The sequence below is a fragment of the Pogonomyrmex barbatus genome, unplaced genomic scaffold, assembly GCF_055798465.1.
Source record: "Pogonomyrmex barbatus isolate J1 unplaced genomic scaffold, ASM5579846v1 scaffold2, whole genome shotgun sequence".
Lineage (NCBI taxonomy): Eukaryota > Metazoa > Arthropoda > Insecta > Hymenoptera > Formicidae > Pogonomyrmex > Pogonomyrmex barbatus.
This window is the reverse complement of record NW_028297116.1, coordinates 5,454,551-5,478,014: the sequence shown is the minus strand read 5'-3', so window position 1 is coordinate 5,478,014 and position 23,464 is coordinate 5,454,551. Positions and strand designations below refer to the sequence as shown.

Genomic DNA, 23,464 nt, shown 5'->3' with positions numbered 1-23,464 from the left:
GGAGGGAGGAAGAGAAGCCGCTTCTTTCACCGCAATGCGTCCTGTCCGCGTAGGAACGACCGTGTTTGCATAGTTGTCCTGTTTACATTCATCCCAGGATTCCGCCCTGCGGGATTACGTGCGAATGGCGCGATACCCGCGGGCTGGGAAAAGGGCGTCGATGTGTCGGACGACTGTTTAGCGTTTTACCTCAAGCACAGAATTCGTGAAATACTCAATTTTCCGTCTTAATTCCGTCCGCATGAACGATCCGCTTTAATCTCCCTTGCGAGCACTATAAATTTTGTTAAGCTTTTGATACCACGGCGCCCATATGAGTCCTCATCTCGAAAAAGTGCAAATAAATAACAAAAACTTAATGCCCAGGCTATACCGTCACAAGTGACTTTGCTTTATTAGAACCTTAACCCTTCTTTGTAAAAGACTTCTTGTTAAAGACTCCGTGACTACCGAGATAATTGGAAGTTTGACAAGGGACTTTTCCAAAAGGAAGCGGCACTCGAAAAATTAGCAATTCGCGGAGCTGTATAAAGATATTTGGAGGAGGACACGTTTTATATATATTTTTTTTTTATATTCTCGGTTAATCTCTAAAGTACTGATACATGGAAAGTACATGGAAAGTTGTTGCAAGCAAGGAGCCTGATTAAAACGTAAATAGCTATCATCTCAAGAAACATGTTTTTGCTGGAAGTTTAATTAAAAAGAGAAAAAAACTATTTCAGTGGCGAAAGGATTAAAGGAAGGTTGTAGCAAGCGGGAATACTTTGCGGCAAGAAGCACGGAGCGAGAGCTTGTTAGATTTTGCGACATTTTTAGATTAAGTACGTCGCCACCTTACCAAGCAATGGCCGAGATGGAGATCGCGCTGAGAAAATGCAGTTTCGGCTTTATTAATGGAATCGAAATCTCTGGAATATTTTATTGGCACATTAATTCAACGGAGTCATAAAATTTTCGCCTCAAATTAAGAGATTTTAATTAAACTAAATAATTTTACATTTACTTACATAATTCAATTATATTTTAAATTAAATCAAAATCAAATCTGACAAATTAAACAGTTAATATTATAAGATATTTTCAAGATTGTCAAGGTTTTTGAAGTAAATTGAATAATAAATTAAAGAAATTTGAGTCACATCAATTTTATTTTTCATTATTTATCATTTTTCCAATTGATAGTGAAAACAATGAAAATGTAAATAAAATTTTCAAAATCATCTCAAAGAAAAATGATATATTTCAGTCTATAAATATTGTTTGCATTATTTATGTTATATCATATTTAGCGTTTTATGATTTGGAAAATCCTTGTTATTGTTATTGAAAATCGTGAAATTGTCTTTTCAAACATTTTTACGTATGATCATTACGTTCCAATGCACCAATCGCTTTTAAATATGTACAGCTTGCTTTTAAATGCAGATTAATCTTTCTCTCGTGCCTCGTTTACGATAATCTAAATCCATGCGGAGTGTCCCAAGCGTGAAGAACAAATTTTCGTGGATATTATTCGAAATGGATGTCACACACTAAATACTCGAATCGCGTTTTCGAGGACCGTGCTCGAGAATTAATGCCTATCATTGCGTCGTTTACGCAGAAGAGCGTCATGCATTTTTCATCTCGCTGCGCAGATTTTCCTTACACGAGATTACTCCGGTTCACTCTCTTTACCGAACTTTCTGCGACGCGGCGGTCGCCTAGAGCACGTTAATTCAGTTCTCTCTGCACTTTATACGATAAAAGCTCCGTCGCGCGATATTCGCCTTGCACGAGGCAAGACGCGGACCACTTTTTCCCGGCGATCGTACACGCATGAACGTAAGTTCGAAAAAGCTTCAGCTACGTACCGAGTGTCTCAAAAGTGTCGCAAAATTCTTTTCCACATTCCGTGTACTCTCAGTCAGCGAGAGGAATGCTTCTTTAATAATTCTCTCTATAAACGAGATAAATTAAAATGATTTTATCTAAATATATATGAAATTTTAAGAAAGTGAAGATAGATAATGAAGAAATTTGCTCTTTATTTTATTTTGTGTTAAATTTTGAATCGTAGTAGAATTTTTCTCATTATTAAAATTTAAATTAAATTCGGCCAAATATATGTTATTTATGCTACACTCTGTACATATTATGTCTTTGTGTTCGTGACCATTTTGCTTAAACCGTCGAATCCATAGCAATGAATTACGAGCGGATTATCGTACTTCCGACGTGAATGAAACGCGAACATTTTAGGTCGCAGAGATTTTAAACGCCAAATTGGCGATTAATACTTATTGATGCGATTTTTTTGTTTATACAAGAGTTAATATAGAAAAGATATTGTTCGATATAATAATAGAGAGAGATTATATAATTATATTTCTATTTTCACAATCAAATAAATAAATGAATTATTAAAAAAAGAAAAAAATGGATAATTTGGAAGAGAAGACGAAGACTTGTATTAAAAATAACACCACAATATTTTACTGGTTAGTCGTAATGATTACTAGTTTTTATTTGTTTAGACGCTAAAAAGTGGAAATGAAATTCTTGAGACGCACATAAAATTTTCTACGCAATATTACTATATTTGCTCACGTATGGCGATACGGTATAGTACAAGAGTGCATGAGCACATGCTTACGGAGAAAACGATCCATCATGGTTGGCCGTACTATGATTAATGGGGAATATGAGAACGCAATGTAAATGGGATTCAACACTCGCTATTCCGCGGCGCGAAGAATATTTTGATTTAACATAATTTATAACCAACCGGTATTATATTTTCCTAATGCACGAAATGCATAAAAAAAGAGTTTAGTCCGTAAAGAAACATATGGATGGCGTAACGTAGCACAGTCGAGATAATTGCAAAAGAATAATATTCCGCTACCAGAAATATAAAATAAAATACAAAATTAAGACACTAAAGAAAAAATATTTAATATGCGTATAAAAATAATCCATTCTAAAACATTGCAATAAAAGGTTGAAACACATAAATTAACGTCATGCATCGATTATAAAGTAAGCAAAAAAATTAATATATTTTTCGCATCGTGACCAATTTCATTCGTGATTTATAAAATCCAATATTAAAAGCCGAAATGAGCATGTTACTTAAAATGTAAAGCTCAAACTACGTTTCGTCGTTCCCGTCGAGAGGAAAAAGAGACTTCAGTGGATCGCGGAAAAGCAGGCAGGCAGTGTTGAGGAAAACGAGATACACGCATACACTCATACACGCGTGTATGTATGTGCACCGACCCGTTTACAGTGAACGAACATTCGTTCGCGAACGCGGGGAGTGGTATCGCGGAAACTATGCTGTAACGTACACATCTCCCCACGTATGCATGCTGCGACATCTTTACAAGAGGAGAGGTACGTTAACCTTTACCAGGCCAAATATCCATCCATTTGGACGACAAAATTTTCGCTACAGCGTCCACGAAGGAGCGATAATAGCCGGACGAATTCTAAGAAATCCCCCATCCGGGGCAAAACTGCCGACGACAAATTACATTTTCGCAATTTTGCGAGACGACCCGGAATAATTCGCAATGCGATAAATGAGAGCTCGCGCGGATATTAAGACGCGCGATCAAATTTCGGAATCGCTTGGAAAGCGTCGCGATTGAAGAATACGATAATGACCGGCTTGAGGAACGCACGCACCATCTCGGAAAGACGCCCGAGGGGGGGGGGAAATCGATTGCGACGGTATCGGGCACGGTGGATTTTTGTTAACTTTCGCGCACTTAGTCGTCGATACAAGGAAAAGATTTCTCTCGAGAGTTTTCCCGAGTATTTCTCTCCGCGCGAGGCTATATTGTTTCGCCGAGTCTCGCGAGCCGAAGCGTGCTGCTTGCGCGCTTTTTGATATCCGCCATCCCCGACGAAACTATCCAACTAAATTCAAAACTGGGGTGCGAACTTTATTGGGCGGAATAGTAGAAACGGCCGGAAGATTACTTCCGGACGCGGACGCGTGTTCGCGCGCTCGCGCGAGGTTGTTGAAACTTCCAAGAGAGGCGGTTAACTAAGTTCCTTTGAGAAATGGAGAAATGGACTTTGGATAGTTTTACGTCCTCCGTCTTACTTGCCTACATCTGGACGTAATGGCGATCGCCCCCCCCTCCCCCCCCCCACGTCTCCTATTCTCGACGATCGACGGTGATAATCGCGACGATCAATCTCGTTACCGCGTCGATTCGAATCGGAAAGGATAATCGGTGGGAACAAACGGCAGAGCATTGGTCAGACGGAGATAGCGCGAATTAACTTGCGAATGTTACTAGTAAGTTCCTTTGAGTTTTTCAACTTCCCCGAAAATGATATAGCTCGAGTAACCGTGATTCCAAAAAACATCAAAACTCTGACAAAGCTCAGAATCCGTATCGAAACGTTTGTATTTTTTATTGAATTTTTATCTCAACTGTTTTTTTTATATTTTCACTCACTCTGTTCCCCTATAAATAAAGTACCTTTGATTTCGTCAGGCTTCCGAAGAATGGAGATTTTTCGGAGGGCAAAGAAATATCTGACTCTTGTTGCGCCCATAGAAGAAACGATTCGAGATTGATCGGCAGTATCGAAGTTTCCCTCGTTTGATCTTTCTTCGCAAACTTGGCAGAAATCAATCGCCATATGTCTCGCGATCCCTTCGCGAAACTTCCTTCGCCCGACTATTTCCGACTAAAACGTCGGCCTCGCCCGCTCTTCTCTTCCGAATGCGCGAAACCTGCTCCATTTTGCGCTTTATCCGAATATGCCTCGAAATTGATCGGCGAAATGCGATGCACGCGGTCTCGCCATTCCCGGAGAATGTTACCTCCGGGGAAATTTCAGTATTCCTCATTGTACGTGAAAAGGGCCACGAAGAGACCCGAAAGCTTTATTGAAAGCTGCAAGCCCACTCTTCCTTGTTTCCCTCCTTCCGATCACCAATGCGGTCTTCATCTCGCGAATCGATTCTCGAAATTTCAAGCCGAACCTGTCCGACAACGAATTTCCGTCGAGATTTCTACCACGGAATGCTTGCGGATTTGTCAGAAAAAAATTTCTGGTTCTTCAATTGTAGTTGTTGAAGAAATGATAAAAAAATAGTGATGATCGTCACAAAGCAAATTGAACATGCAAGGAACATAAATGTAAATTTATACTACGATTCACAAAAGACTGATGCATAAATAATATATATATATATAAAAAAATTTTTAATTATAAAGTATTATTTGTTAGCATTATTTTAACTCTTAAGAATTATATGCCAGCGAAGGATTTAGAAGAAAGTTTTTGAACTTACAATGTGTTTAAATGATGAGAGAAGTAACTTACAGTAATTTGAAAGTGACAATCGACTTTGCCTGAACCTACGAGTTAAACATAGAAACTTGCCTCAAATCAAATTAAACATCTTGAGAGTGGTAATTGAAAGAAAACATTTAAAACGATGTTTGTTAATGTTAATTGATAAAGCATTTTCTCTTTGAATTAGAGAGTAATTAATAACACGAAACGATTAAAGTTAAAATTGGAATTGAAATTGTTTGTTTTCAGTGTTTGCTCGGTTGCTCACAGATAATTGAAAGATATTAAAATTAACAACGTTGTTAGTATTAAATAGAGCGTATCATGACAAATTACCGTAAAATAGTTTAATAAGTAAGAATAAATAGTTTAATAAATTGACACGAGTATCCGTCACAATATTTCACTAATTTGAGCAAGACGGAATCGCAAGAACGGGAAAACTTAGAGAAAGGGAAAAGTAAGAATAAATAAAAGCCGCAATGCGGACAAGAAAGAGGGGATGCGTCAAAGAAGAAATGAAGAGACGGATACTGCGAGAGGGATAATAGCGAATCGTGCCGGCTCTTTATCTGTTTCCACTCAGGAAATTAAAAGGGATCACTGACACCGCGCTGATTCCGATACCAACAGATCGTGTGTGTGTACCTCAGAAACAAAAAGAAAGAACAAAAGAAGAAAAAGGGAAGAAAAGAAGAAAGAGATAAATAGACACGTAGTGAAAAAGAGTGAAAGAGACAGAGAAATAGGAAAGAGAAAGAGGGAGAGAGAGAGAGAGGGGGGGAAGGAGGGGAGGGGAGGGCACGGAGAAAAAGAAGGGGGATATGCGGGGAAATATATCTCCACGATCCTCGGACGGTGTTTGTAGCCCCCGTTGTCAAAGGACGAAGCGTTGGAAGCGTTTGCGCAAACAGCTGCGAGCTAACTGCTTATATTGGCCTTCCTTTCTGCTGCGCCCTCGCCTCGCAACCATCTCATCGTCTGTCTGTCTTTGTCCATCTATATTCCACGCCCGCGCTTTCTCTGCGCCGTCCTCCACCCCCCGCGTGCGGAGATTGGGAAGGTCTCGCTCGCGATTCAACCCCGCACCAAAAAAAAAAAAAGAAATTGCAGAAGACCGCGCCAGACGTCGAGAGCGCGTATGCGTAACGTTTGTACATTCGCAGGAATTTGATTACATTCAGTGGTTTTAATTTCGGACTGCTCGATGCAAAAGACCGATAAAGATGCGTACGACCAATAACGATCGACTTTGTGGCTTTCCTCTCATGATTGTTGTTGATGAAGGAAAATAATACGTAGTTGTTAACACAGTAGTAGCAGTTTTCCTAATTATTCGTATCTTTGAAGGATAGATTTGAGACATATTTTAATTTCGCTGGAGTAATTATTTAAAAAATCGCCACATTGTGGATGTTACGCAAACATTTTATCATTTTGGAATATTTAATTCTTTGAGCATTTAATGGCTATTCATAATGGGTATTAAACTTTAAATTTAGTATGAAATATACATATGTATATATTCTCATAAATTACATCTTTTCAAATATTTTATTATAAAAATTATATTTTATATTTTATTAAAAAAAAAAAATATATATATATATATATATAAAAGATTTTAGAAACAGAGATACTTACTTTTTTCTATAGAGCATCATGATAAATCTTTCTCTTAATATCGTTCTTTTATCAGTTACCCAATGCCGTTTATAGATAACGTGTATTATTAAAGAAAAAGAAAATATATCTGTAAGCTGATGGTAAGCGGTAACAAAACATATATAATCACACGAGATGGCAGCCGACGAGCAAATCCATATTCTCCGGGTGGCGAGATAAATTTGCCGTAGGAAAACTCGCGGAACAGCCGAGGAGAATACTTCCGGTGCCCTCGCTCCATAACGCGCACCGACATGGATTGCATTTCCTCGGAATGCATCGCCCTTCGCACGACAAGCGCCGCTCTATGCACTTGCGAATATAGCTACACGCGATTTCCCCGAGTTTATTCCTGAGAACCGCCCGCCGAGAGTTCCGATCAACTTCGTTTTTTAAGTAGTTTTCTCGACATTTTGACAGAATCGCGCGGGATCCACGGGAACGTGTCGCTTTTCTTTAAATGACATACGACACAAAGCGTCTCTTCGCGCCAGTAAATAAATAATGAAAATTACAAGACGCAGTCCACAAAGAGAGAGAGAGAGAGAGAGAGAGAGAGAGAGAGAGAGAGAAAGAGAGAGCTGTATTAGTTCGATGAAAATTTTATTTCGACAAGAGGATGTCCATTGAGCGCTCGTTTCCGCAATAATCATCGCTCTTAGATAGACAGAGGCGCATTCTCCGTTTTAGATTCACAGGTTTTGATTCGCGTGTGATAGAAACAGCACGCAAAGCCAGTTCGCTTTCGTCGGACAATTGCGCCGGGCGTGACGCTGTGAACGCGATGCCGAACACTCGATAGCCAACCGACGGATGAATTAGACTCGACGGCGGGCAGAGATTGAATTACTGGCGCGTGTTTGCGCGATATTGTGTGTCACCCTGCGCGGTTGCAATCAATATGCCGGCATTGAACTTTCAATTAGTGTCACTTAACTCGGCAAACACAGCCGCTCCCGTTCCGGCGATGCGGGACAGGATGCGTCGTCTTCTTCGGTTTTCTCGCGCATCCACGCGCAACGCTTCCCCCGCCTTTCACGTGTTTAACTTTCGATATCACCGGGGCAAACATTTCTAAAAGAGAGAGAGAGAGAGAGAGAGAGAGAGAGAGAGAGAGAGAATCCCGCCAAGGGGCTAAGGACTTTCTGAATGTTTCTGAATCGTGTTCCAGCAGCAATTGCGAAAGAGATCTCTGATCGAGAATCGATCTTTCTCGGATTTACGGATTTCACTGTCAAAACTGTATCAGGCAATGTCCCGAAAATAATAATATACCACAAACGTTTTTATTGAATAAAGATAAGAATGAAATGAAACAAATGAGAATTCGAAAGGAATAAATATATTTCTGCTTGTAACGTGTTTTATTATCTTATTATTATCTTTTTTCTCTTTTCATGAGATAATCAATGTACTTGCTCGCAAAGACATGAAATCATTATCGTAAAAAAAAAAAAAAGAAAAAAAAAACATTAGCTCTGCTACACGCTTTTATTTAATTTTCTCTAATTATTTCAATTAATGAGAACATATTGTACGTGAATCACATTAAATTGCTACGCTACAAGTAATAATTTTACACTGTTGTCGTCCAATCATACGAATTGATAAATTCAATACGTGATTGTGTGCGGGCTCTGTGTTATTTTAATAATATTTCAATATTATTCGTTTACCGCGACTGCGCGTTTTTTTACGTAGCCTCGGTTATCTGTTGTGTGATACAATGCATTTCGCGATAAAGCCACGGCCAATATTCCTGGTACAGTCAGCGAGCAAACTATTTGCTCGGATACGGTCTACTATCCGGGAACACAGAAGCTCTATTCAATTACGCCGGTGGCGTACTAGACGTCCTCCGATAAGCATCGATTTCGCTAGTAGGGGTACCTGCACGCGCCAAGGAAAGCTAACGCAACGTCTCTAATCTCCCGCACGACTTGCGACCACCCTCGGCGAGGGTCTACGAGGCAGCCGTGGGGCTACCGCCTCGCAAGGATCACGATCTTAAGCGCTCCATCGGCACGGGGTGGAGTGCCTTGGGGAATCTTACCGTAAGGGCCCAAGTAATCCGAACGTGTTCAGAAGTAATCACGAGCCACGTGATCCCATTTAGCAATGTTTCAATGTACTACGTACTTATAATTCACGGAGCGAGCGATCTCGCTTAATCGGAGGGATTACTTTTCGTCGTACGGCGTGGTAGATCAGGCGTGGATACGGGATCGAGAGTTTGCGAGAATATCACGTTATCACGTGGTTATCTCGAAAACGCAGATGTCGCGTCGAAATACTCAATGTACATTTCCTTCGATGACGCGGAGAGTTTTTTTTTTTTTTAAATTAATGACTCAAGTGCTTGTGCTTTTGCCGAGATCAATATGCAGATTATCTGAATCGAATGAAGATTCTACTCGTAAATCCATGCAAATCCTCCTCCCCCCCCCACTCCTCCCTCCTCCTTTCCTTCTCCTCTCTCTCTCTTTCTCTCTGTGATACATTTTCCTTCCGATATTATAAAGTTTTAAGATCAAGTTTCGCAAATCTTTGATTTCTGAGATCTCACTGCTCCAAAGTTCTAGGATTCTGAGATATTTGCATTTGGAAATCTGCGGATTGTTAAATCCCCAGATTCCAGAGAGACCGCCCGAATAGACTCGTGTCTATTCGCTATACTACGAGGGTGTAGCTGCTTGCGTACGCGTTATTCCACGGCGAATGAACTTCGAGGGGGTTGCCGAAACCGAGGAGGAAGAGGAGGAGGATTATCGAGAGACGTCTTAATCATGCGATGGATAGTTTACATAGTTAAGAAGTTGCCCCGGAAGGCCTATTTAAATACTATACCTTAATTAATGAGCCAGTCATGGCTTCTACGTGCGAGCATCCTCGTGTCATTAATAAAAATAATGTTTCACTTCCAGGAGCACCGGTCTCCCCGGTATAATGGCATGCATCTTTTATTCTTATATTAGACTGATTCTCTGGCCTATTTCTACTCGACAGAATGGAATTTATAATGCGTTGCACTTCTTTTTTTCGTCTTCGCCAACTAACCAATGTAACAAGATTAATAATACATAATACGATGTGACAACCTGCATGACAACTTAAAGTTTGAAAGTAAAATAGTAAAAAATTAAATTTCCTTTCATCTAAATAACTTATAAAGAGAGAACAGAATGCAGAAGTTCTAAACGTGATTCAGCCGGATAAATTAACGTTCACATTATTGTAAGTTAATTTCAAAGCATAAAGTACTTTCGCGTATATACTATATAAGATAAAAATTTCAGCGTTTACTCTTACTTGCGGATTCTCCTAAATAAAATTCCAATTTTGCGTATCGTGTATCCCCTCTCTTTTTCCCCGTCAAAAATTTGTCACGCTCATTCGTTTCTAGCGGCAAACGAAGTGCAAGTTCACGCATTACAATCCGTCAATCCTATTAGCGGGTCCTAATGAGAGAATGCGTGGCGATTAAGCTTGCCTGCGGCCATTAAGCATAACACGCTCTCGTGTCCGATAATCTTCAAGCTGCCCGGTCATATGCGTGAAACCGTCAGGATCCGCGCCGTCAGAAGTGCCAGCCGCAGTGGGTCCTGTCGCCTTGGTAATTAGTGGAATAGCATTCGAGTGCAAGTTACGACTCGCGGAGAGTGTTGTGGACTGACCGTAGGGTCCGGCCTAATCGATATTCGATCACTCGAGCAATACGTCAAGTACATCCCGCGCGCGTTTGTCCCTCCCCCCCCCTCTCCGTTTGTACACAGAACTCTCCGCACCTCCGCCCGCCCCCCCCCTACCCGTCCGTCTCCCCTGCCCCCCTTATTTCACGTATGTATGTATGTATGTATGTATGTATGTACGTACGTATATAATATATATGCATTCCGCTCCTCGTATTTATGCACAGCGCTAATGCGCGTCTGGCGTCTGTAAGTGCATTGGGTGATTCGAAAGCATCTGAATTGTTTCGCGATTACGCGACAGCTCATCCGTGAGATCCTGTCGATAATTAATTCAAATATTCGTCGGATAAATCTCTCGGTCTCACACACTGAATAATAATGCTCTTTTTCTTAGCAGCTGTTTAACATTTCGGAATTTCTTCCGAAGTGGTCTTTCTCGAAGAATTGGAAAAATGATATTATCTCCCAGCGGATGATATTTAACTAAACACGTAATTGACTGCATTGACATCCAATTCAGCAACGGGACTTTGTTGATTAGTTAACTTGAGCTGTAAAGTGATCGCTCGGAAGACGGAAACTTCGACGTCGTGGAATGTGTCTTGTGTTCCCAAAGCTGAAATACAGACAACTTGCTTCTGAAAACTTTGATTTTTGATTTAATCTTTGATCGCGATCTTCAAATACGATAGTTAGTCACAAATTTGTCAGGAGTTTGTGACTCTCTTTAATCCAATTAATTATAATAAAATATCGATAATATCTTCAAAACACCCGGTACATATGCGTATATATTTAATCAGAACAGCACATGCTGTCGCATCATCGCGCTTCGGAATCGGATGGAGATTCAATAATTAAGTTCACCATTAATCGTGGGCGGTCAGCTGGCTTCACACGATTTGCAGTCGTGATTACTTTGATGAAATAGATCAATCTATCCGTGAATAAAGCTTCATTTTTTTTGATAATAATTCTTTCATTACTTTCTTTATTTTCAATCCGCAATTCTCAAACGTTTCATTGCGAGACAAAGTTTCATTGTTTTTAAATAGACAATGGATCAACTGATTGCAGAGAGAGCACATCGTAATGCATAAAACATTTTTTTATTCTTTCTACCTTCTATATTTAAACTGTCAATATTTTATTGTTGTTATTTGAACGTAAATAATATATACGGTGACTATATGGTTTTTAATCTGAAGGATAATCCTTTATTTCAGGTAGTTGTCCTTTATTTATTTTCTCAAAACTCGATTTTTATTTTAATCTTTTATTCTTTAAATCCTTTATTTTATTTAATTCTTCATTTTATGAGAAATTCTTCTCTAATTGAAGTTTCAATGTTTAATGTTGTGCTAATAAGTAAATTTTTAAAATAAAATATAAATTGTCTTGTGTTAATTATATTTTTAACTTTTTTAATTAAAATTATTCAGATTAGATTAGTTTTTATTTTTTTATCATTTCGAACCTTTTATTCCAAATTTAAATCAAGGATTTGTTCCAATATAGTCAAATCAAGTTCAAAACTATCAGAAAATTGCAACAGTATTTAATTTTAATATACGCAAGAAAATGTGTAAGAACGTGTAGATTCCTGACAGTCAAAAACTTGAAAACATGTAAGAACAAAGCTTCAAAATTTTCAGATTTATCCTTTATTCTCTCAAAGAAAATATCGCCGTAATAATATATGTAATATACGTGAGGGGTGTGTAAAAAATTAAATAAGTAGAAATCGTTCCATTATTTGTAACTCAGAAGATAAAGATCCCTCGAGATATGCTCTGATTTGACGAATGTCAAACGAAAGAGGCCTTGATTCTATAATTTTTCTCGAGATGCCGATTCTCTCGATAACCTTTCTCGTCCCCGGTGTGGACTTGACAATTTCGACGAACGACAGATGTGTCGCGCGTTTCTTGCCACACGGCGAGACGAAAGTAGAAAAAGCCGAACTGAATCAGACGGTCACTAAAATCGCACACGAAGAGAAACGACGCAATTGGGACAAACGGTATCATAAAAGGGCCGAGAAGAGATTACGGTTGATACAGTGTTCTGATAAACCAAAGGGACTCGAGTTATCCCTCGATTAAATAAGAGAAATTAGCTTGTCTGGAAAAATTTGATGGAGATTTTAATCGAAATGGCGTTATATAACGATACGAAAAATTGTGTGTACCGTTAATCGTTTATACTATACACAGTTCTTTCTCTTAATATTTTTCAATAGAAAACGATTTATCCGTCGATCCCCGGAGCGTCCGTCGACCGAACAAAAGTGGAAGAGAATGAAAGACTAGAATGAAAGACTAGAATAATAACCTTTAGAAACGGTGCCTATGATGCGATTTCATGCCCTTTCTGAACGCTAATTGGATCTTACGAATAAACCCGGACGAAAGCGCCCGTGCCGACTTATTAAGATGAATATATTTATCTCGCAGTGTATGAAATCTGTACAAATATCGCGGTGTTTTCTTTAATTGAGCGTCTGATACATTAGATTCACAAGACATATATTATTAAAGTTTGCAAGTTCATTATTTCTCGCGAAGAATGCATAATAGTTATAAATCCAATTTGCGCCGAGAGATTTATCCCGAATAGTTCCAACTTCCGCAACTCCTAAGACTTTTTTTCTCTTAAACAGCCAGAAGGAATAAGTAATATACAGCCAATAATAAACATAATGTCGATTTTTCTTTTCTACATAGATATTGTTTATAAATATAAGAATAAATTTTAAAAGAATAAATTCGAACGCTATAAAATGAATGAATTTCAAATGCTCAAATTCGATCTTCTAAATTCCATGTAATCCATGAAGTGCGCATGAACTTTCCATAACAACTTCCGATGGAAAAATGTATCCAAGAATTGCGAAATGCGAAGGCCCGTATGACGATAAAATCTTTTTCGCTACGAAGTGGCGAGTATATCTTCCAAGTTCGTCTATTTCCCTCAAGTCCTCATGTACAATTCTTGAGTTACAGTTTTGTTGAATCGACAAAGTGGTTAAAGAAAGTTATGTTTGAGGGACTCTTACATTCAAGAAGAGAGCTTAAAAGTGCCATCTTCAAAAACATTTGTGCAAACCGCGATTTTACTCTCGATTTTTACTCGCGATTTATACTCTTATAACTTATTTAAAATAGAAGTAAATAATAAAAAGTAACAAATAAGAATAAAAATAGAATAAATTATCGAGAGCTGTAAAAGAGCATTTTCTCTATAGCTCCATTAGATAGACACGTTACATGGACGTTGGCCTTAAATATTTCTACGTCTTTCACAATCCTCTTATTCAAAACGATAGAAAATCTTATGTAAACATAAGATTTTTCCTTATCGGCGCGTCTCAATAGGCAGCCAAAGCCAGCCAAAATGGAATTCGACTCGGCATTCTAAACGCTCACCCTTCGCCCTTCACTTTCACCACTTTCTCCACACTCCTGAGGATCTTCGGCGAGAGGAGAACTCGATTTCCACCACAGCGTCACTCGAGCGAAAACCTCGCGAAGTTAAAAATTGTCTTCCTGGTGTGCCGATGAAGTGTGAGTTTCGAGCACGGGTCGGCGGCGGTGCGCTAAAGGCGGCCCGTAAATTGGATCTATCAGCGCGTTCGGATGGTGCTATATCATGCTGGAAGCAGCGGACAGAGAGAAGGAGCACCACCATCTTTCAACGTCAGCGCAGAGCCTAGTCGGCCACCCACTCGCGTCCGATCCCCGCGCCCGGAACACAACACAACACGACCCTCCTAACCCACCACTCCCCCCCCCCCCCACACACACACACACACACACACACACACACACATCAGGATTGTCGAGAATAGCTTCAATCCGTGCTTTTTATTATTCCCTCCGGCCGACCGAGTCTTGTTCGCTAACTAGACGTGACTTGACTCCGATGTTAATTAATCGTAATTAATTTTTTCCTTCCATTCGAATTTTTGTTGAATATTTTTCCCTGAGATACGTCGGCTGACGTTGACGTCATCTGCTATAAATAAACAACAAATAACTAGTTACTCTAGAAGATTATCTCGAATTTTAAAACCAAAAAGATCCCAGAATAGCCAGACGATCCGAAAGTGATCTAGCAATACAAGTGAGTGATCAAATCAAGTCATTTATCGCTTAGTTATTCTGCATTAACGGATATCGAGATCATTAAATCCACTGAAGCTCGATTACCGATGAATCCACGCCCAATTTGCCTCGTAATTAATTCTTCCGATAATACCTTCTCTCTTTCGATATCATATTAAAATAATAATTAAGTTACGCTTACAAACGAAGACTGCGAAAAGATGTGGGGCGTTAAAAAATTAATTGTTATTAACATTCCGTGTACTTTAATAACGCGATTCTCCATCAATATTTACCAAACGATAAATATTTAATGATGAAAAAAAAAATGTTTCTCTACGGCATTGTTTTTTTTTTTATTCGTGCAACAATTACGTAAATGGAGTATGTTAAAATTTGAATATTTTGCGCGCAACAAACAAGCTAATAATTAATCGCGTGAATCAGATCGTAGAATTATTAATCGCCGCGCCGCACTTGCTCGATTTGCAGAAGACCAATCCCTATCGCAATCGTGTACTGATTTACTCAACTGTCTCGGATAGTGCATCGTCGATCTTCCGAACGTCTATTGGGACGGGCTTTTTATCATCTTTCTTTTGAACTATACGTCAAGATGCAAATAACAAGCTCACAAGGTGTACTTAAGATATTCAAGATAATGCCAATGAATATTCTCGACGTGGATATTCGAATTTCTTGTTGAAAATCAATAATGCACGATATACTGCCTGCATAATACACCTGCATGCCTCCCCTGCTCTTTTTAAATTGACAAAATATTTATTACGTTCGAAATATAATCTTACTTATTTACACAAAATTGTGTACATTATTAGAATCTTTTCATCGTTTTATTATAATTACCCCTCTCTGCTGCGTGTACATATATATTATAAGATAAAAATTACATTAGCAACAGAAAATATTTTATAAAATTTCTAATAAGTCCCATCTTTTATCAAAATTATAGTGTACTTTCTTCAATTATTTATCAAACAACGATCGTTGCGTGCGAGATAACGAAAGATACTCCTCGCGACAAAACGCAAACGATGGATAAAACTTTCGACTGGTCGATCGCGCGTATCCGTATGCGCGGATCCGATCCGATTGCGGCGATTAATTGTTCTTTGGTCAATCAACGAACGCTGGAGGCCTCGACGTCGATCCTCGAGTACGTCTCTCCAGGGCCAATCAACCGCCGAGAGTCTCCGGGCATCGAGTAGCGCAGCGCACGCTCGCGCAACGTGAGGGCACTCGAGAGAAATTGGAACGCATCCCAAAGTATATATACGTAACTCGGCGCTACTCCGCCGGGAGGAAACAGCTCGACACCCTCGAGACGGATCGTCCGCTTTGAACCCCGACGTTACCGCAACGTGACCAACCCAAGACGGACGATCGTTTATGGACAGCTTGATACTCTATCCGGTCAATCTCTCACAAAAATGACGTCAAGAGAACTTTCGAGCGAGCGACGGCGATTGAGTTTGCATTACGTCGAGGATAAGAAAAAAAAGAGTAGTATGCGTATTTTTTAGCACGCGTGTTTCGGGTTAATTAAAATACAATTTGCGAACATCCCCCCTTGAGCATTTTGTACTTTTAGCCCGGGATACGTGGTACGATTCCTCCAACGTCATTGCGCGACATTACGCGACGGTCGGTCGTTTACAAGGAGATTAATGCAAGTTGGCGACCTCGCCGGTGACTTCGCATATAGAAGCCGCGCGTATTAAAGTGTTCATAAATCACTCGCGCGAGTCCCAATGTCACGCGTAACGCGCGAGGCGCGCGTATCGCTTTATCGAAAGAAACGAAAGATCGGCAAGCGAGGCTCATGAATCCGCACGTATATGCGGTATAAATGCGGACGCGCAATGTCATCATTGATGACCGCAGAGAGGGTAAAGCCGCCGCTTCCAGGTGGTTTAACAGTCAAGGACGACTTGGGGCGTCGAGCGATCCCATTTATCAGCATCGACGTGGTCCTGCCGGAATCCAGGATGCTCGATCTCAGGAGGTCGCCGCCACGGGAATGACGCTGCCATCTCGACAGGATCAACGTACTCCGCGCGAGTATCGCACGGGGATGGGGGATGAAGGGAAGAAAGGGATTTGACTGTCACCGAAGAAAAGATCAACTGAAAAGGAAGCGGGAAAGAAAAACGGGAAGAACTAATTTAAGGGGGAGGGAGAAAGAAAGCTTGGAGAAAGAAAGAGGTGGGTAACAGAATAAGGAGTAAAATTGAAGGGGATTAAATAGAGAAAGATCCTTTAAAAAATAGTACTAAAAAAAATAGCAAAAAATTTTGAAAACGAAGAAAGATCACGAGGAAAGGAACTATCTGCCTCGTACAGAGAGACGCAAGATAAAAGGAAAAATAGGTTTGAAAGTTCGTTGCGACAAGAAATACAAGCGGATACAAATGATTCCGAGTTAATCTTTTAAGAGACAGTATATACAGGTCACATCGAACGACGGAGGAAAGGAGAAAAGGGAGAAAAATGACGGCGGTATACGTAACACGAGTTTCACGTCGTCGATCGAGGGTTAAGCGGTCGCAGGCAGGGCCGGTAAGTCCCTGCTTCTCATCCTACTAATCCTACATTGGCAAGGCAATTAACTCTGAGCGGGCATAGAGATCTCTTGGTTCAGACATCTGTGCCTGTTGTTAGTCCACATTCCTGCCCTCCCTCCTGCTTGATACCGCCGTTCTCGCGACGGCGACGGCGACGACGACGACAACGACGACGACGACGACGACGATTCTGCAGCCGCGTGCAATATCGCGGAGGTTGCTTAGCGAGGGAACTGTGTGTCTGCGAGGGATCACAATATCCTTCAGTTCGCCCCGGGCTAGCGGCATCCGGCTGCCGCCACTTTGCCTTCTGCAGCGACCGGAAAGATAATCAAACTTCTTACCGGATGCGCGAATGTGTTGGCGCGCGAGTGCGCGCGCGACAAGGCTTCTTTCCCGGCTTTCCAGGATTTCCCTTCGCTTCTCTCGTTCTTCTCCCTTTCTGCCTCTTTTACCCCTCCCCCCCTCTCTCTCTCTCTCATTTTGTTTCTCTTTCTCTCTCTCGCTCTTTCTCTCTCTCTCTCTCTCTCTCTCTCTCTCTCTCTCTCTCTCTCTCTCTCTCTCTCTCTCTCTTTTTCTCTGTACCTTTCCCTGACCCATCCTCGCCCATTTCCTCGTTCTTCTACCCCGGTATCGTCTGCCTCCGCGAATCTCGACTTAGTTATCTGTAACTAAGCTAATCTCAGCCAAGAAGTCGACCCAGCCCGGCAACGCAATTCCCTACCGTTCCCCCACTTGCTTAAACACGAGTTCGACCGATCCTGCCAAAGCTGTTAGACTCCCTGCACTAATCCGACCTCTCCGAGATTGTATATGTACGCGGATAGAAGCACTTCGCGCACTTTCTCTCTCTCTCTCTCTCTCTCTCTCTCTCTCTCTCTCTCTCTCTCTCTCTCTCTCTCTCTCTCCTCTCTCTCTCCTCTCTCTCCGGCCGTCATCAACGGCAAAATCTCCGCTAGTGAACGAATTAAAGGTCGACCACTACTTTTATTAGCGGATTTTAGACATTGCTCTCCTTTGAGAGGAAACATGTCATTGCTTAACTTCAGCTATGAGCCTTTTTCAGGGATATGCGAGTTTGAAATCTTCCGGAAATCGTTGCGATCACGACGGAACTTGGAGGACTTCCACGAAAATTTCCTTTCATTCAAGGCTGAGAGACTGTAAAAGAGAATTACTTTTAAGATGGAAGACAGTTGGAAATCTTTTGACCGTTCAATAGCATTTGAAATCTGCGAAATATACGTATTTATTAATTTATCAGAGGCTAAGTAATGAACAGAAGCTGTAGTAAATTTGGAAATATCTTCCCGCTTACAAATCCTTTCTTCCCCGAGAGGGAAACAGAGGAAACTAGTTTAACACAGTAACTACTTGTAAGCCGGCGCATTTCGATCCATCATTATACCAATAATCCGATATTCCTCAGATAAAGCGAAGCAACGGGTCCGTATAATCCGCCATAAACGAGAGTGCGATATTAAGAATCATTAGAGGAGCCGACGCTCCGGAATAAATGTTCTTTGACGAGCTGCGCTCGAAGGTAAATCAGGGAACGTTCACTTCCCAATGAGTATCAGAATCGGGAACGAAAAGAGGAGAAAGAGAGAGAGAGAGAGAGAGAGAGAGAGAGAGAGAGAGAGAGAGAGAGAGAGAGAGAGAGAGAGAGAGAGAGAGAGGTAAGATCGGTTGAGCCTGAAGCATCGATCGCTTCGTCGAGGATTGAAAGGACTTGATTGGTGATACAGGGATCGCTACCTTGCGACAAAACAAAATCTCCGTAAAATCTCAGACTCTCTTATACGCGGGATGTCATGAAAGACGTTCGAGTTGCAAGTCGAACGAGCAGCGATAATGCCGTAATTAACGATTACCGTGTCGAGATAGCCGAACTGTAATGCACAAATATGACATCTAATCGGCGCATTAACATTAATTATAAGCGTACCGGATGTTACATGTTCGCCAATTTGATGGTGAACTTGTCAGCTGCATGCGTAACCCATTGCACCGTTCAGCAATTCGCTATCGATCGATTTCTACACATCGAGAGTTGTAACGCGCATGCATGTAGGTTTTTTTTTTATCGGAAAACAAGTATAATTTTTTTGTTGCTATGAAAATTTTTTTAACAGAAATACTCCCCGCATCTTTTTTTAAAAAATTAAAATATTTTAAATAATAATAATTTTAAATAATAAGCTAAAAATAAGATAACAAGAGCATATCTATTTTATAGTAAATTTCAAAATTGTCGAGTTAATTATTTATATTTTCGAAAAATTAATTTTTATTATTATTATTTTTTTTTTTTTATTATTTTAATAGTCCTCAATCGATTTTTTACTCCGCAAAGGACTACTATGCACGTCAGCGAGAGGAGATATGTGAAATTATCTTTCAAGGTTTTCAGGAAAATGTAATTTATAGCGTGAGCTAATTATATCGCGCAAATCTCACGCCGTACGTAACGCATTTGAAACTATCTTGGACAATTTTATCTTGCATTAAGCGGGCTGCATAATTAAAGCGAACAGTTTTAACTTGAATACACGTCATCGCCGATACCGGACTCGCTGCGTGCAAGTATTCATCGCGGAATATGATGACGTAATGGACGTCGTGGCTCGCATTTCCGTCGCGGTATTGGACGTAATCCAGCGGGATTGTCAGTGTGACTCGTAATGCATTCTTAAATACATTTCCTCGGCTGCGACTCTATAGCTGGTGTTTCGATGGATATCGATCGAACGCGATCATTTTCGCGCGAGAAAATTGTCCCCTTTCATTTCATTGCTACGCATGTGGTATCACACTTTATATTTCATATGGAATACCAAAGTTCTTTTACCATCGGTGACTGTAATTGATTTTGTTAGCAATTTTTTTAAACCACGAATTTTTTTTTTAATCCGTAATTAGCGAAGCCTACATTTTTGATCATAAGAATCAGAATCGATAATACATAAATTATGTATTTGTCTAATTGTTGCAGATATTTCAGGTTCTACTTCACAGCTATCTTGTTAACTTTCTAGAAAAAAAAAAACCGTTTCCCCGTCTACACTCTGCATATTCATCTTTCGCCGTACGTATTCAGCAAAAGATCCTTTTCAAAAATGCAACGAATCACCGACGCACTCGTCACGACCCAAATACTTCCATTCATCAACCATTCGATCATTTTCCGTCGGGATATAGCGCCCAGTGAATTTTGCCCTTCTCGATATAAATCGCGTTAAACACAATCCAGAAGTACCCTCGAGTTGCGCACGGAACGATAGAAGGATAAATCCTCGATAAAAACAGTAATTTCATTCGAGCATCTTAAAACCCGATCATGCGCGATTCCCAGTTTGAAATAGACGACTGTTTCCAATTCTGCAAAATAATTAATTCGCTATCGCTTAAGATTAGAATTTTGTAATAATAAATTCATAGAATAATATTTTAAAATTTTGTATTAAATCATCTCGAATTTAATACAAAAATTATAAATTCTACATATCCGTCAAAAATTCTTCTGTTTGATTAAAATTTTTTATATTAAGGATGTAGCATATATGAATATTTTTAAAACTTTATTTTTTATTTTACCTCTGTGTAAAATAAAAAACGCGTGACATTATGATTTGTATTTATCAGGATCTATCTCCAACGTAGAGGGATGTAATCTCTTGTAGCAAAATAGGCTGCACGACACAGATACGGGTGTCGCAGTGACATTCACCGATTCGAAATCCAACGACTGATCTTCGATGACAGTTGCAATCGCATATCAGAAAATAACATGAAAATAACCGGTTTTAATCGATGTATACATAAAATTTGTCAACGCGAAAATTTTCATGATATGATATGCATCTTAAATATGTAAACAATAATGTCGTAACAATAATGTCGTAATTTACTTTGGTAATCTTTGTTTAAATCTCTGTCAAGTCACACATAAAGTTTTTACTTAAAATATTATTAAAAAAACAATAGTAACTAACAGAGTACAAGAAACTATTGAATAATTTGAAAAGTTATAGTATCTGAATACAATCAAATAATGCAGTTACAAAATGAAATTAAAAATAAAAATATATTCATCTATCATAATACATAAAAAATAAAAACATATTTCTATTTAAAATGTTATTGTTATTCTATTTAAAATGTTGTTGTCTATTTAAGATGTTAATTTTTATTTAATTAAATCATTTTAAGTGATATCCACATGCTATCTGAATGTAGCATTTCGCTAAGGAAGAAATAAAGAAATGAGAGCAATAATCATAAAAAAATAAATTGTATTCCACATTCTTTTAACATTTTAATTTCGCGTCAATTCTCTCGTTTCGAATTTTCTCTCTTATGAATGATTAATTTTTAATGCAAACGCTCACCGTAAAAGTATCGCGACGCGGAGATCCGGCGGTAATCAGGCGTCGCGATAGAGAGCCGGTAATCGATGAGCCTTGCGAGAGTGCGGCGCTAAAACTCCGCGAGCGATTTATACGACGTTGACGGGGCGCGCATGAAAGACAGCGGCGGAAAAGGGAGGGAGGGAGGGAAGGGAAGGTGGAAACTACTCCAGGCTTCCCCGTGCTTCGATGGGGTAGAATATAACCGAGTGACCGAGTGGAGTCGAGGAGAGAGCGCGGCTGTGGCGAATTGGCGGCGAACGACTTGGCACCCCGGGGGGGGGGGTGGTTCAGGCGCAAGAGACGGCGTCTTTAAAATTCGAAGTGAGTTAATTTGATTATCGCTATAACGGCGGGAGGGGAGAAGAGTGAAGGAGGAAGAGAAGACGAGGGCGTGAGAAATAATCCGGTTGTATAACGACGTCGAGCCTAGCTATCGCCGTCGACGTTTCCGTTGTACTGTTGCTATATCGTACCCCCTCTGCAGAAGCGAGCAGACGGAAGGGTGGCGGCGAATGGAGAACGGCTATACTGATTGGCCCTCAGCTGGGGCAGCAGTAAACATTCTCTCGCCTTCCCGTCGAGGTCGTCGGTCGAGAGAGACCGAGGAGAGGGTTGGCACATTCGACCCCCCCCCCCCCCCCGCACTCTCGTCCCACCATCCGAATCTCTGTTCCTCTCGCACCTTCGTAGCGATTCTGCTTTCTCCTGCCACCTTCACCCACAACGGTCTCTCCCACCCTTACGAGCTTAAGCCCGATTTAATGGGGTGGAAACGCGCGGCTCGATCAAGTTGTATTCAATTATCCCTCCTTTCCGTCCTCCAACCTCACCCAGACCATCTACAGAGTGTCTCGCAAGAAAATTCTCTCCCTTTCTCTAGCGATGCCCTTTGGCCCCGCGCACCCCGCCCGACTGTTCTGAGCACGCACAATGTATAGTTGTCAAAGAAGAGGACCCAAGGTCAATCTCGACGGATGACAAGGATCTATTTAATCCAACGGGACAATCTTGATCAAAATAATGCGCGGTACGACAAAATAAATAGTAGAAGAAGATTTAAAGTTACGCTGATTTATCAATCAAGGAATTTCATAAACAGTTGTAAAAAATAATAAGATAGATCAGATTGATACAAATTTATATTTATCAAATTTATTTTATCTTTGGAAAAATATTACATGATAAGAATTATAATAGAAGGGCAAGAATAATAAATCAAGATAAATAAAAATAATTCACGTTATATAAAAAAAAAATATATGTTTCGATCAATCATTCTTTTTTATATTACAGTTTTTCTTAAAAACTGTAGTTGTAAATAAGTAAAAACTGTAGTAAAACTGAAGTTTCCAAATTATTATTGAATATTTAAATAAAAAAAGAAAACAACATCTCTCTAATTGTAGTAATTTTAATAATTTGAAATAAAGAAATTGCGTATATTTTACATTCCTAAATAACGTCAAAGACTCACGGCTAATTAGATTTATTATAATTATTTTTTCCCATTAAACTATCTATCAGAAATTATTCAAGTTACATCGAATCACTAAATAAATAATCGACGTGATAAAAATTTCAGACTTGGACGCATGTCCTCTGAATAATAAACTCGCACTACGTCCATTATCGTTCGTCCACGCCGATAAAACAAAGCGCGAAGTGAAAGCCGCAAGTAAATTCGCGAAGTGCGC

The 23,464-nt window shown here is 39.9% G+C and overlaps 1 protein-coding gene across 1 annotated transcript in view; it reads right to left on the bottom strand.

The window, feature by feature from the left end:
- The window catches only part of DIP-lambda (Dpr-interacting protein lambda), a 174,668-nt gene extending 160,427 nt beyond the window's left edge, over positions 1-14,241 (bottom strand). Inside the window, exon 1 of the mRNA XM_089076708.1 lies at positions 14,096-14,241. The gene's annotated coding sequence lies outside the window, so the exon portion shown is untranslated. The remainder of the gene's footprint in view (positions 1-14,095) is intronic.
- Between the last annotated feature and the right edge of the window lie 9,223 nt (positions 14,242-23,464).